The sequence below is a fragment of the Dasypus novemcinctus genome, chromosome 14 (genome assembly GCF_030445035.2).
Source record: "Dasypus novemcinctus isolate mDasNov1 chromosome 14, mDasNov1.1.hap2, whole genome shotgun sequence".
In the NCBI taxonomy this organism is placed as follows: Eukaryota; Metazoa; Chordata; class Mammalia; order Cingulata; family Dasypodidae; genus Dasypus; species Dasypus novemcinctus.
This window is the reverse complement of record NC_080686.1, coordinates 36,599,037-36,612,355: the sequence shown is the minus strand read 5'-3', so window position 1 is coordinate 36,612,355 and position 13,319 is coordinate 36,599,037. Positions and strand designations below refer to the sequence as shown.

Here is a 13,319-nt window from a genome sequence, read left to right as displayed (position 1 = left end):
AATAGACCCTTACCTCTTCTTGATAAGCCTACCAAGTCCACTTTTCTGGGACAGAACAGTCTCTTTAACAAATGATGTTGGGAGAACTGGATATCCATAGCCAAAGGAAAGAAAGAGGGCCCCTATCTCACTCCCTATACAAGAATCAACTTAAAATAGATCAAAGACCTAAACATAAATCCAGGACCATAAAACTCCTAGAAGATAATGTAAAGAAATATCTACAAGACCTTGTAGTAGGTAGGGGTCTCTGAAACCTTACACCCAAAGCATGAGCAAGAAAAGAAAAAATAGATAAATGGGACGTCCTCAAAGTTAAACACTCCTGCACCTCAGAAGACTTCGTTGTTGCTTTTTTTTATTATTTTATTTTTTTTTATTTCTCTCCCCTTCCCCCTTCCCACCCCAGTTGTCTGTTCTCTGTGTCTATTTGCTGCATCTTCTCTGTCTGCTTCTGTTGTTGTCAGTGGCACAGGAATCTGTGTTTCTTTTTGTTGCATCATCTTGCTGTCAGCTCTCCGTGTGTGCAGCACCATTCCTGGGCAGGCTGTACTTTCTTTTGCACTGGGTGGCTCTCCTTATGGGGCACACTCCTTGCGCATGGGGCTCCCCTACACGGGGACACCCCTGCGTGGCACAGCACTCCTTGCATGCATCAGCACTGTGCATGGGCCAGCTCCACACGGGTCAAGGAGGTCCGGGGTTGGAACCGTGGACCTCCCATGTGGTAGACAGATGCCCTACCCACTGGGCCAAGTCCACTTCCCTCAGAGGAGTTTGTGAAGAGGATAAAAAGACAGCCAACTCAATGGGAGAAAATATTTGGAAATCACACATCTGACAAGGGTCTAATATCCATAATATATAAAGAGATACTACAACTCAACAATAAAAGACAAATGATCTGATTTACAAATGAGCAGGGGAGTGTACAGCAGTTTGATATAGTTATGAATTCCAAAAATAGATATTGGATTATGTTTGTAATCTGGTCTGTACCTGGGCATGATTAAGACATGATTAGGGCTTTGATTGGGCCACATCTTTAAGGTGTGGGTGGGGACTCATAGATGAAAGACATGGCAAAGGACAGAGTTGAGGGGTTTTTGATGTTGGAGTTTGATGCTAAAGACTTAAGCTGGAGCCCCAGGAATTAAGCACACAGACGAAAGAGAAGCCCCAGGAAGAGAAGAACCCTGAGCCCAGGAAGAAGCAAGCCCTGGAAAAGGGGAACCCTGAACCCAGAGAGAAGCAAGATGCTAGATGGGAAGAACCCAGGAAACCTGAATCCTCACAGACATCGGCAACCATTCTGCTCCAACATGTGAAAAAAGACTTTGATGAAGGAAGTAACTTAAGCCTTATGGCCTGGTATCAGTAAGTTCCTACCCCAAATAAATACCCTTTATAAAAAACAACCAATTTCTGGTATTTTGCATCAGCACCCCTTTGGCTGACTAATAGAGTGGATGTGGATCAAGCTGTTGGGCACCTGCCTCCCACATGGGCTATCCCAGGTTTGATTCCCAGTGCCTCCTAAAGAAGACGAGCAAGACAGTGAGTTGATGCAATGAGATGATGGAACAAGATGACACAATGAGGAGACACATAAAACAGGGAGCAGATGTGGCTCAAGTGATTGGGCACCTCCCTCCCCCATGGGAGGTCCCAGGGTTCAGTTTCCAGTACCTTCTTAAAAAAAAAAGAAGACAAGCAGACACAGAGAGCACACAACAAACAGATGCAAAGAGCAGACAGCAAGCACAAACAACAAGGGTCAGGGAATAAATAAATAAATCTTATTTTTGAAAAAGGGCAAAAGACCTGAATAGACATTTTTCTAAAGAAGAAGTACAAATGGTGAAAAAAAAAAACATGAAAAAATGTTTAACATCACTGGTTATGAGGGAAATGCAAATCAAAGCTACAATGAGACATCATTTCACATCTACTAGAAAGGCCACTATTAACAAAATAGAAAACTACAAGTTTTCTGATAGGAACACTTACTCACCGTTGGTGGAAATGTAGAATGGTACAGCCACTGTGGAAGTCTGTTTGGTGGTTGCTAAGGAAGTTAGATATAGATCTACCATGCAATCTTGCAATACACTTACTAGCTTTATACTCAGAAGAACTGAGAGCTGTGACACAGACAGACATCTGCATGCTGATGTTCATAGTGGCGTTACTCACAATTGCCAAAAGCTGGAAACAACCTAGGTGTTCATCAACTGACAAATGGGCAAATCAACTATTGTACATACACACAATGGAATATTATTCAGCTGTAAGAAGAAATGAAGTTATGAAGCACATGACAACGTGGATGAACCTGGAGGACATTATGTTGCATGCAACAAGCCAGACACAAAAGGAAAAATACTGTATGGTTTTACTATAGAATATCAGTCACCAGAGAAAAGAATGTGGTTAGAGAATAGAAAGCTGAGGTTTAATTTGTGCAGAATTGGTAAAAAGTTGTTTGTAAATGTTTGAAAATGAATAGAAATGGTGAAAGCACATCATAGGATTTGTAATTAGTAGTGTTAGCATACAAGTATGATAGTGGTTTGCTTTTTGTTGTTTTTCTTTTTTTTTTTTTTAAGTATTGAAAATGCTCTAATATTGATTGAAGCGATGAATGTGCAACTCAGTGATTTTACCAAATGGCATTGAGTGTACACTTCAGATAAACTATATGGTGTATGAACAAAAATAATAATAATAGTGTGGGTTGGGGGAAAATATACCAAATGTATGACATGTACTATAGTTAGTAGTAATACTTTGATGATATTCTTTCATAATTTGTTACAAATTTTCACAAGAATGCAAGGTATTTGTGGTAGGGTGATGTATTAGAGCACTATATGATGTTATGCATGTTTGTTTTACAAGTTCACAATTTTTACTATATGCTTATGTTTATGTATGTTCATTTATGAATGACATACTCAATAAATTGTTTTTTAAAATGAAAAAAAAAGACAATCAGAAGAAAGAGAAGAGAAATTTATATATAGGCATACCTCAGAGATAACAGGTTCAGCTCCAGACCAACCATCACAATAAAGTGAGTCAACAAATTTTTGAGTTTCTCAGTGCACGTACAAGGTGTGTTTACACTATCTGTAGGCTAGTGAGTGTCCAACAGTATTATGTCTAAATAAAATAATGTGTATACCTTAGATTTAAAAATACTTTATTGCTAAAAAATTATTAATTTTATGAGCCTTCAGTGAGTTAACTTTTTTCCTGGTGGAGAGTCTTGCCTCAAAGTTAATAGCTGTTGACTGATCAGGGTGGTGGTTGCTGAAGTGTGGGGTGGCTCTGGCGATTTCTTAGAATAAGACAACAATGAAGTTCACCACATCGATTGACTCTCTTTTCACATAAGATTTTTCTGTAGCACAAAATGGTGTTTGACAATGTTTTGCTCACAGAACTTCTTTCAAAATTGGAATCAGTCCTCTCAAATCCTGCCACTCCTTTATCAACTAAGTTTATGTAATATTCTAACTTCTTTGTTGTTATTTCAACAATGTTCACAGCATCTTCAAGAGGAGTAGATTTCATCTCAAGAAACCATTTTCTTTGCTCATCCATGAGAAGGAACTCCTCATCCATTAAAACAGGAATTCAGCCACATCGTCAGGCTCCACTTCTAACTCTCCTTCTCTTGCTGTTTCCACCACATCTGCAGTTACTTCCTCCACTGAAGTCTTGAACCCCTCAAAGTCATCCGTGAGGGTTGGAATCAACTTATTCCAAATTCCTGTTAATGTTGATGTTTTTACCTCCTCCCATGAATCACTAATGCTCTTAATGACATCTAGAATGATGTATACTTGCCAGAAGGTTTTCAACTTACTCTGCCCAAATCCACCAGAGGAATCACTATCTATAGAAGCTATAGCCTTATGAAAAATACTAAGACTTGAAAGTCAAAATTACACTTTGATTCATGGGCTGCAGAATGGATGTTGTATTAGCAGGCATGAAAACAGTAATCTCATTGTACATCTCCATCAGAGCTCTTGGTTGACCAGGTGCATTGTCAATAAGCAGTAATATTTTGAAAGGAATCTTTTTTCTGTCTCAATAATGGGCTTAAGATATTCAGTCATCCATGTCGTAAACAGAAATGCTGTCATCCAGGCTTTGTTGTTCCATTTACAGAGCACCGGCAGCATAGAATTCATGTAATTCTTAAGGGCCCTAGGGTTTTCAGAATGATAAATGAGCACTAGCTTCAACTTAAAGTCATCAGATGCATTATCCCTAATAAAGGAGTCAGTCTGTCCTTTGCAGCTTTGAAACCAGGTATTGACTAAACTTCTCTAGCTATGAAAGTCCTACCTTCTTCCAATAGAAGGCTGTTTCATCTACATTGAAAATCTGTTGTTTAGCCTAGCCACCTTCATCAGTTATCTTAGCTAGATCTTCTGGATAACTCGCTGCAGCTTTTACATCAGCACTTGCTACTTCACCTTGTACTTTTCATGTTATGGAGAAGGCTCCTTTCTTTAAACCTCATGAACCATGATCCAACCTCTGCTAACTTCAAGCTTTTCTTCTGCAGCTTTCTCACCTCTCTCAGCCTTCATAGAATGCTCTGCATTAGGCTTTGACTTAAGGGAATGTTGTGGCTGGTTTGATCTTCTATCCAGACCACTAAAACTTTCTCCATATCAGCAATACGGGTTTTGCTCTCTTGCACTTTGAATTTCCTTCAAGTACTTTTCCTTTGCATTCACAACATTCACAACTTGGCTAAGTGTTTGGCACAAGAGGCCTAGCTTTCAGCTTAGCTTAGCTTTGAATGTGCCTTCCTCACAAAGATTAATCATATCTAGCTTTCGATTTAAAGTGAAAGGCATGTGACTATTCCTTTCACTTGAACACTTAGAGGTCATTGCAGGGTTATTAATTGGACAAATTTCAATATTGTTGTGTCTCAGCGAATAGGGAGGCCCAAGGAGAGGGAGAGAGATGGAGAACAACCAGTCAATAGAGTGGTCAGAACACACACTACATTTACTGATCAATTTGCCATCTTATATGGCATGGTTTGTGGCTCCCCAGAACAATTACGATAGTAGCATCAAAGATCATTGATGACAGATCACCATACCACATATAATACTAATGAAAAAGTTTGAAATATTGCAAGAATTACCAAAATGTGACACAGAGAAATGAAGTGAGCACATGCTATTGGAAAAATGGCACTGATACACTTGCTTGATGCAGGGTTGCCACAACCCTTCAATTTGTAAAAAAAAAATAAGAAAAAAAGAACTGCAATATCTGCAAAGTGCAATAAGCAAAGAGCAATAAAACAAAGTATGCATATATCCTACTGTTTTATCATGGATGAGCTCTCTTTGTGCATTTTAAAAACACGTAAGTGATTTGGAAGAATGTACTGTACTCTGTGTTAGCAAAACTCAGAAATATGTGATATGTCCAAGCTTGTTTGGGTTATCATGCCTTGCCATTTTGTTTGTTCCTTGAATTTTTTAAGCATTCGATTAAATTAATGACACAAGTCAGATCATTTTGAGTGACCATCACCTGTCCTTTTTTTACAAGTGGAAAAAATCATTGGCTGTGTTATACATTAGGTTTAGTAAATCAGTTCACAAAGCAGTTAACTCCCACCTCCCCATTGTCATTTGATACCAGAGAGGAAGCATGCCTTGTTCGTGGACAAGTCGTAACAAGTTCATAACCAAGTCATAACCAATATATATTGTTTTTTGTTTTGCTGTTTGTCCATTTTTCCCCAAAGCTACTTTTTATTATTTTAATTCAGAACTTATACTGAAATAGAATTTTAGATTTGTTTTCCTTTCATAAAATTGAGGAAGTACAGCCAATGCTAACATTATTTTCAGGCTATTCTTAATACACAAGTCATTGCAAGTTCTCCTTAATACAACTGTCATACCCAAGAAAATGCTTTAATTGCTGGAATGTAAAATGTACTTCCCAACTTGCCTCTCTCTCTCTCTCTCCCTCTCTCTCTCTCTCTCTCTCTCTCTCTCTCTCTCTTTCTCTCTCTCTCTCTCTCACACACACACACACACACACACACGCACACAGAGTATCAACATGGATTTCAGTCAGTCCTTGTGGGCTCAGGTCCAGTCTGCCCTTGTTCTCCCCCAATTTCCCCCCATCATCTATTCCTGGCTGCCTGCCTCATGGACTTCAAGCTCCAGCATCAGACAGACATGGGGATAACAGCCTTACAGAGACCATTTAGCCAGGTTCCCCAATTGCATAAGGCCAGATCCCTTCATTTATGTTTAAACATGCGCACGTATATAAATATACCTCTGATATGTCTCTAATAGCGATGCTGCTCCGCTGATTGAACCCTGACTGCTACACCCACATACTCCCTCCCAGCTCAGGTATATTCCCCACCTGTCTCAGAAGAGCTGTCCAGTCCATGGCCTCATCCCCTTTCAGCTTTTCGCAGGACCTCTCTATCTCTTTGAGCTTTTCCTCTTTCACAACAACTTTGTCGAAGACACAAAGTTGCTTAATTTTTTTCACAGTTTTAAATTAAAAATCAAAAACTTCTGTGCAGATTGGCACCATTTCAGAAGGCACTTTGTCAGTGTGTAGCACAACCTTTTCCAAAATGAGCATATCTACCACCCCAACTTACTCCACATCTAAGATTTACTGCAAAGAAATATTCTTGGATGTACACAAAGGACTGTTGTGTCAGTTCTAATTATAATAGCATAATATTGGAAAAGGTAAACACCAACAACAGGAGACAGATTAAATTATCTTACAACCATATGGTAGATTATTACACTTCCATTAAAATTGATATAGGAACAAATAAATTGCAAGGATAAGAACTTCCACAGAAGAGGAAATACAAATGACCCAAGAAATATGAAAAGAAACTAACTTCATTAGGACTTACAGAAATACAAACCAGGCTTACTGTGAGATACCATTTTATACCCATTGTTTGGCAAAATGTAGAATTTACAAGTTTACATATTAGAAATTATATGATCTGTGACTGGTAGAATGTGAACTGGTACAACCACTTGGAAAAGTGTTTGGCATTATTGTTCAAAGATGAACATTCATATACCCTCCCATTCCCTAACTGTACATCCCCCAGAAATGTGTGCACTTGGCACTTGTGCACCAGGCACATATACAGGAACATTAAATGCAAGGTTTGCAATAGCAAAAACCTGGAGAAAAAACTCAGATGGCCATCAACAGGTAAATAGATAAATTGTGGTATACATTGCAGAGAAAATGAACGAACTTTGACTATTCATGTTGTGGATAAATATTAGAATCATAATGTTAAGGGAGTAAAAGGCAAGTAATAGAAGACTAAATAGTATTCTTACAGTGGCAAAATAAGCAAAAGTAAACAATATGGTCTACTAAACAAGCATTTAGTGCTAAAGCCATATTTTTGCTTAAAAAGTAATAGAATGACAATCCTTTTGGTGGGGATGGGTGTGAGAGGCAGAGGATAGGGTCAGGGAAAAAACATACTGGTAGATACAAGTTTTGGGTAATATTCTAGTTCTAGAATTAGATGGTGAGTTCACAGTATTCATTATATTAAGCTTGATAATTAATATTGATGTTACACATGATATTTTGTCTATATTAATTTTTTTAATTATAAAAGACATGCTGGAGTCAATTGGGTTCAATTTTGAGAGTAGCAAGTGGCCCAAGAAGGACTGGTTGGATTGTTACATAATAAAGGGCTAACTCTGTTGTCAATATGAAAGTCTGAAAGAAGGACTTTTAGGACTATTTCCTGGTTCTACAAAAACATCTTTCTGTTTCTCTTACCCTGTTTCTGCATATTTCATAAGCATTCTTCTCAAAAGATCCTTGCAAGACAATTGATGCCATGTAAGTCACTTCCTGTCAGGTCTCCTATGAGCATTTGAGCTGCTGAACAGCATCATGCTAATACGCAGTAACATGCCTGTGATCCAGGGTCCAACCTGCTTTCAGAGCCTGCTCTACGACTTGCTAATTGTGAGACCTGAAGTTACTTAGTCTCTCAATCTCATTTTTGTCTTCTGTAAAACCAGGATCATAATTACAGTCCATTGACATAAGAATCACACTTCATTGACATAAGAATCAAATGATCTGATTGTGCCTTAAAATGCTTGACAATGTACACTCAATAAGGAATTTTCCATTTCTAGCAAAACAGGGCACTAGGTAAACAGAACAACACTTCTGCTAAAAAGAACCAAAGAATGAAATATAAAATATTTTTAAATGCATCCATAAACCGACGACAAAATAAAAACTAATTTCTACCCTGATTTTGGTCTCTAGTACCATTCCTGACTAAAAGAAAACAGAGCTCTTAGAGGAGCTAATTCATAAATAGGACAAGAAGGATACAAGGTAAGTGTGAAATGTGTTTGTAGTGCTCAGAAACAAGGAAACATTCAAAGATTAATGGAGTCATAACAAAAGGACACAGAAGCTAGTTGAAGAGGATTCTACTGACCTAAATGTGATAATATGAGCATCAAAAAAAATTTAAACTTATAACTGAATGACATACATTTAATCTATAAAAATCCAAAAGTCTTTGTAATATTGAAAAAAGATAAATTCAGAAAAAAAGTTGTTTGTCACCATTTGAAGAAACTGTTAAACCATTCTTAATTTGAAAACAGGAAAGAATTTAGCATTTATCTTGTCTTTCCTGTATGAAATGTATTTTTTTTTAAGATTTATTTATTTATTTTTAATTCCCCCCCCTCCCCCGGTTGTCTGTTCTCTGTGTCTGTTTGCTGCGTCTTGTTTCTTTGTCGGCTTCTGTTGTCATCAGCGGCATGGGAAGTGTGGGCGGCGCCATTCCTGGGCAGGCTGCACTTTCTTTCGTGCTGGGCGGCTCTCCTTACGGGTGCGCTCCTTGCGCGTGGGGCTCCCCTACGCGGGGGACACCCCTGTGTGGCACAGCACTCCTTGCGCACATCAGCACTGCGCATGGGCCAGCTCCACACGGGTCAAGGAGGTCCGGGGTTTGAACCGTGGACCTCCCATGTGGTAGACAGACGCCCTAACCACTGGGCCAAGTTCATTTCCCTGAAATGTATTTCAAGATAGCCAAATGGCTCTACTTTATAAAAGAACATTAGCTAATAAATGTAGAAAGAATAATAGAATTAATTAATTATAGATTCAGATATTTTTAAACAAATGAATGAATTGATCAGTTGTTTGATGGAGGTTGAAAGCATTAGGAAGGGGAGTAGATGTGACTCGAGCAGCTGAGCACCTGCTTCCCACACGGGAGGTCCTGGATTTGGTCCCCTGTGCCTCCTAAAAACAGAAAAAAGCAAACAAATGAAAAAATCAACTCAAGGGAGCCACTGTGGCTCAGTGGTTGAACATCAGCTCCCCACATAAAAGGTCCTGGTTCAATCCCTGCCCTGGTACCCTCCCCCCCCCCCCCCCGAAAAAAGAAAAGCATTAGTTGTACATACAATAGAATATTATCATATTATCCCACTGTAAAAAGCAATGAAGATCTGATAATTGCTATGACATGGATGAACCTTGAAAACATTGTGTTGGGTCAAATAAGCCAGACAGGAAAAGAAAGATAGTATACGGTCCCATTTACATGAAATATCTAGAGTAAGTAAATTCATAGAGACAGTTAATAAGAATTTATCAGCGGCTGGGAGGAGAGACAGTGGGGAGTAATTGCTTAATGGATACAGAGTCATTTTTTGGGGTAATTACATTTTGGAAATGTAATTAATGGGAGATATATACAATAGTAAGAATTTTTTAAAGACAAGCATTAGGAGAATGATTGAAGAAAAATTGGACATTCATCTGGTGCTAAAAGAACATGATCTGAAATCTTCCTGGACACAAGGGTGGAATGTCACTGTCCATCAGAGGGAGCAGGCTTCCACCCCCAGAGTCTGCTCATGTTATATGTATGAAGTGTCCTATACTTCTGAGATATGCTGGCCAAAAAAATGTCCACTTGACACCCTTAATTCAAAATAGATCCCAGACCTAAACCTTAAACAATAAAATTTCTCAAAGAAAACACTGGAGAAAGTTTTCATGACCTTAGGGAGGACAAAAGGCACAAACCATTACAAATAAATAAATTGCACTTCACAAAATTTCAAAACTTATGCTCTTCAGACAACATCAGAAAACAAAATACAATTCACAGTCTGGGAGAAAATATTTGCAGTTCACTTATCTGACAAAGGACTTGTATCCAGAACATCTAAAGAAGACTTGAAACTCAACAGCAAGAAAATAAACTTCACTGTGCTTGCTTTGGCAGTACATATACTAAAATTGGAACAATACGGAAATTAGCATGACCACTGCACAAGGATGATACGCAAATTCGTGAAGTGTATCCATGAAAGCTACTTTATGAAAGATAGTTTTGATGATTCTGGTCCAAGTCTCAACCTGGTACTTGATTATGATCATGGAAGTCATTCTAAGAATCTGGTTATTATGACAGATGACAGATTAAGAGATGGAGAAAGGTATAGGGATGATTTTTTTTTTTTTTTTTTGGTGAGACCTTGCATAACTATCATAAATTTGACAGTGAGTATGACAGGATAGGACAGGGCCCAGCTCCTTCCATGAGAGATCTCTCTTTGAGAAAGAGAGAGGCACTCCTCCAAGTAGCAATATTGAAGATTTCTGTGGACTCTTACCAAAGGGTTATCCCCACCTGTGCTCTATCTGTGGTTTGCCAGTTCACTCTAATAAGGAGTGGAGTCACCATATCAGTGAAGCAAGTCATAGTCATGGAATCTGGCTTCTTCCTGAAATCTACCAAGAATGGAGTCCTGACAATGACACAGGACATACAATGGGGGATGCATTCATGTTGCAGCAATCTACAAACCCAGCGAGAGGAATTCTGGGACCTCCTCATTTCATCTTGGGGGACCAGCAGTTGGACCAAGAGGAAATCTGGGTGTTGGAAATAGAAACCTGCAAGGATCAAGACACATACAAAATAGCATAGTGGAAACTAGGAGAGTTGTTCACATCATGGATTTTCAGTGAGGGAAAAACTTGAGGTACCAACTGTTACAGCTGGTGGAACTATTTGGACTCATTTCAAATCATCTTATTCTAAATAAAATTAACAAGGGATTCATTGAAATGGCAATCACAGAAGATGCTCAGGCTGCAGTTGATTATTAGACAACCATACCAGCACTAGAATTTGGCAAGCCAGTGAGTGTTCATTTGTCCCAGACACATAAAAGAGTAAAGAAACCTGAAGGGAAGCCATATCAGAAGTTTGAACAAAAGCAAGAACTTGGACATATGATACACCTCAGCAATTTACCCCATTCTGGCTATTCTGATATTGCTGTCCTCAAACTTGCTGAGCCCTTTGGGAAAATAAAGAATTGTATACTGATGAGGATGAAAAGTCAGGCCTTTATTGAGATGGAGACCAGAGAAGATACAATGGCAATGGTTGATCATTGTTTGAAAAAGGTCCTTTGGTTTCAGGGGAGATGTGTGAAGGTTGATCTGTCTGAGAAATATAAAAAATAGTTCTGAGGATTCCCAACAGAGGCACTGACTTATTGAAAAAAGATAAACCCCCCAAAAAGATCTTATTTTCCAAATGGCAATGAATCTCCAAGTGATAAGAAATCCAAAACTGATGGCTCCCAGAAGACAAAGTACAGGGGATGGTGAAATACAAGAAGTGAAGTCAGTTGAAGATGGTAAGAAAGATATAAAAGATGACCAGACATAACAAGAGCCTGACATGCTTCTTGAATCTGAAGATGAGCTAATTGTAGATGAAGAAAAAGTAGCACCACTGTTAAAAAGTGGCAGTTCAGTGAGAGATGAGACAGATCTTGCAAATTTAGGTGATGGGGCTTCTGATGGGAAAAAGGAACCTTCAGACAAAGCTGTGAAAAAAAGATGCAAATACAAGTTCTTCAGTACTTAAAAAGGTGGACAATGGGGGAGCAGTTGTGGCTCAGTCAGTTGGGTGTCCATATTCTACATGGGAGGTCCCAGGTTGGGTTCCTGTTGCCTCCTAAAGAAGACAAGCAAACAACAAGCAGACTTTGAGCAAAAACGAGTAGACAATGAGCAAGACAACAAGCAAACAATGAGCAAAAATGAAAAATGAGCAGGGAGCAGATGTGGCTCAAGCTGTTGGGCACCGACCTCACACATGGGAGGTTCCAGGCTCAGTTCCCCATGCCTCCTAAAGAAGAAACAAGCAGACAATGAACAAAAAAAACCAGTGAGCAGACAGATGAGTGAGGCTTCTGGGGGCAGGGGGCGGTGGAGAGGACAAGATCAAGCAATTTGATCAAGAAAACAAAGCAGCATTGGAAAATGGAATTTAAAATGAGGAAAATGCAGAGCCTGGCACTGAATCTGGTGAGAATGCTGATGATCCCAACAAAGATACAAGTGATAATGCAAATGGTAAAAGTGAAACAAGGAGGACTATACAGTCCCAGATGAGTAAAGACTTGGACCATAACCACCCAATGCTCCTGTTGGTATAGACTGTGTGATACCTAAAACAGGGTTTTTCTGTAAGCTGTGGTCACTCATTTACACAAATGAAGACATTGCAAAGAATACTTATTTCAGCACTCTTTCTCATTATCTGAAATTGAAGACATTTCTGAGTAAATTGGCAGAACACAGGCAGAAGAAGGAAGGTTAAGATATTCAAGAAGCTTAATGATTTCAAAATAAAATAATGGTTCTTTGTTCTTAATGTTAACCTTTTTAAAATACAATACTGATAGCTAGAAAAAAATATTGGACTCTTATTTTAGTGGAAAAAATAATAGATGTCTGTCCATGTATTTAAGAGTTATAGTGAAAATACATATATGGTTAATTTAATGAAGAATAGTTTATCAGAATGGCAACAGACTGACTCCATAAACTATTTAGGATAACTTTGCACCACTAAGAAAAAGATGTAGAAACATTCAGAAACATGTAATTTCATAGTTCCAGGCTTCAAAGAAATATCAACAACTTTGGATTCCATTCAATAAAGAATAAAACCAATTGTATTTTTATTACTTTCATCTGAAACATTCCACATTTTAATCTGAGCCTTGCAGACATTTTATTTGGAGTTTGAAGCTTTTTAGTTGTATTTCATTTTTGGAGAACAACATTAATGTAAGACTGGCAATTAAGATACAGGTACAGTTTCCTTTTAGTGTCATGCTATGTTTGGGTAATAAGAAATATTAAGTAATTGACTT

The 13,319-nt window shown here is 38.5% G+C and overlaps 1 non-coding gene and 1 pseudogene across 1 annotated transcript; both read left to right on the top strand.

Annotated features, from left to right (window-relative positions):
* Positions 1–10,344: 10,344 nt before the first annotated feature.
* On the top strand, positions 10,345–10,448 carry LOC111765125 (U6 spliceosomal RNA). Its single transcript, XR_002797541.1, has one exon. It is a non-coding gene; the product is annotated as a U6 spliceosomal RNA (small nuclear RNA).
* Positions 10,414–12,022, top strand: LOC101425369 (matrin-3 pseudogene; annotated as a pseudogene).
* The last annotated feature ends 1,297 nt before the right edge of the window (positions 12,023–13,319 follow it).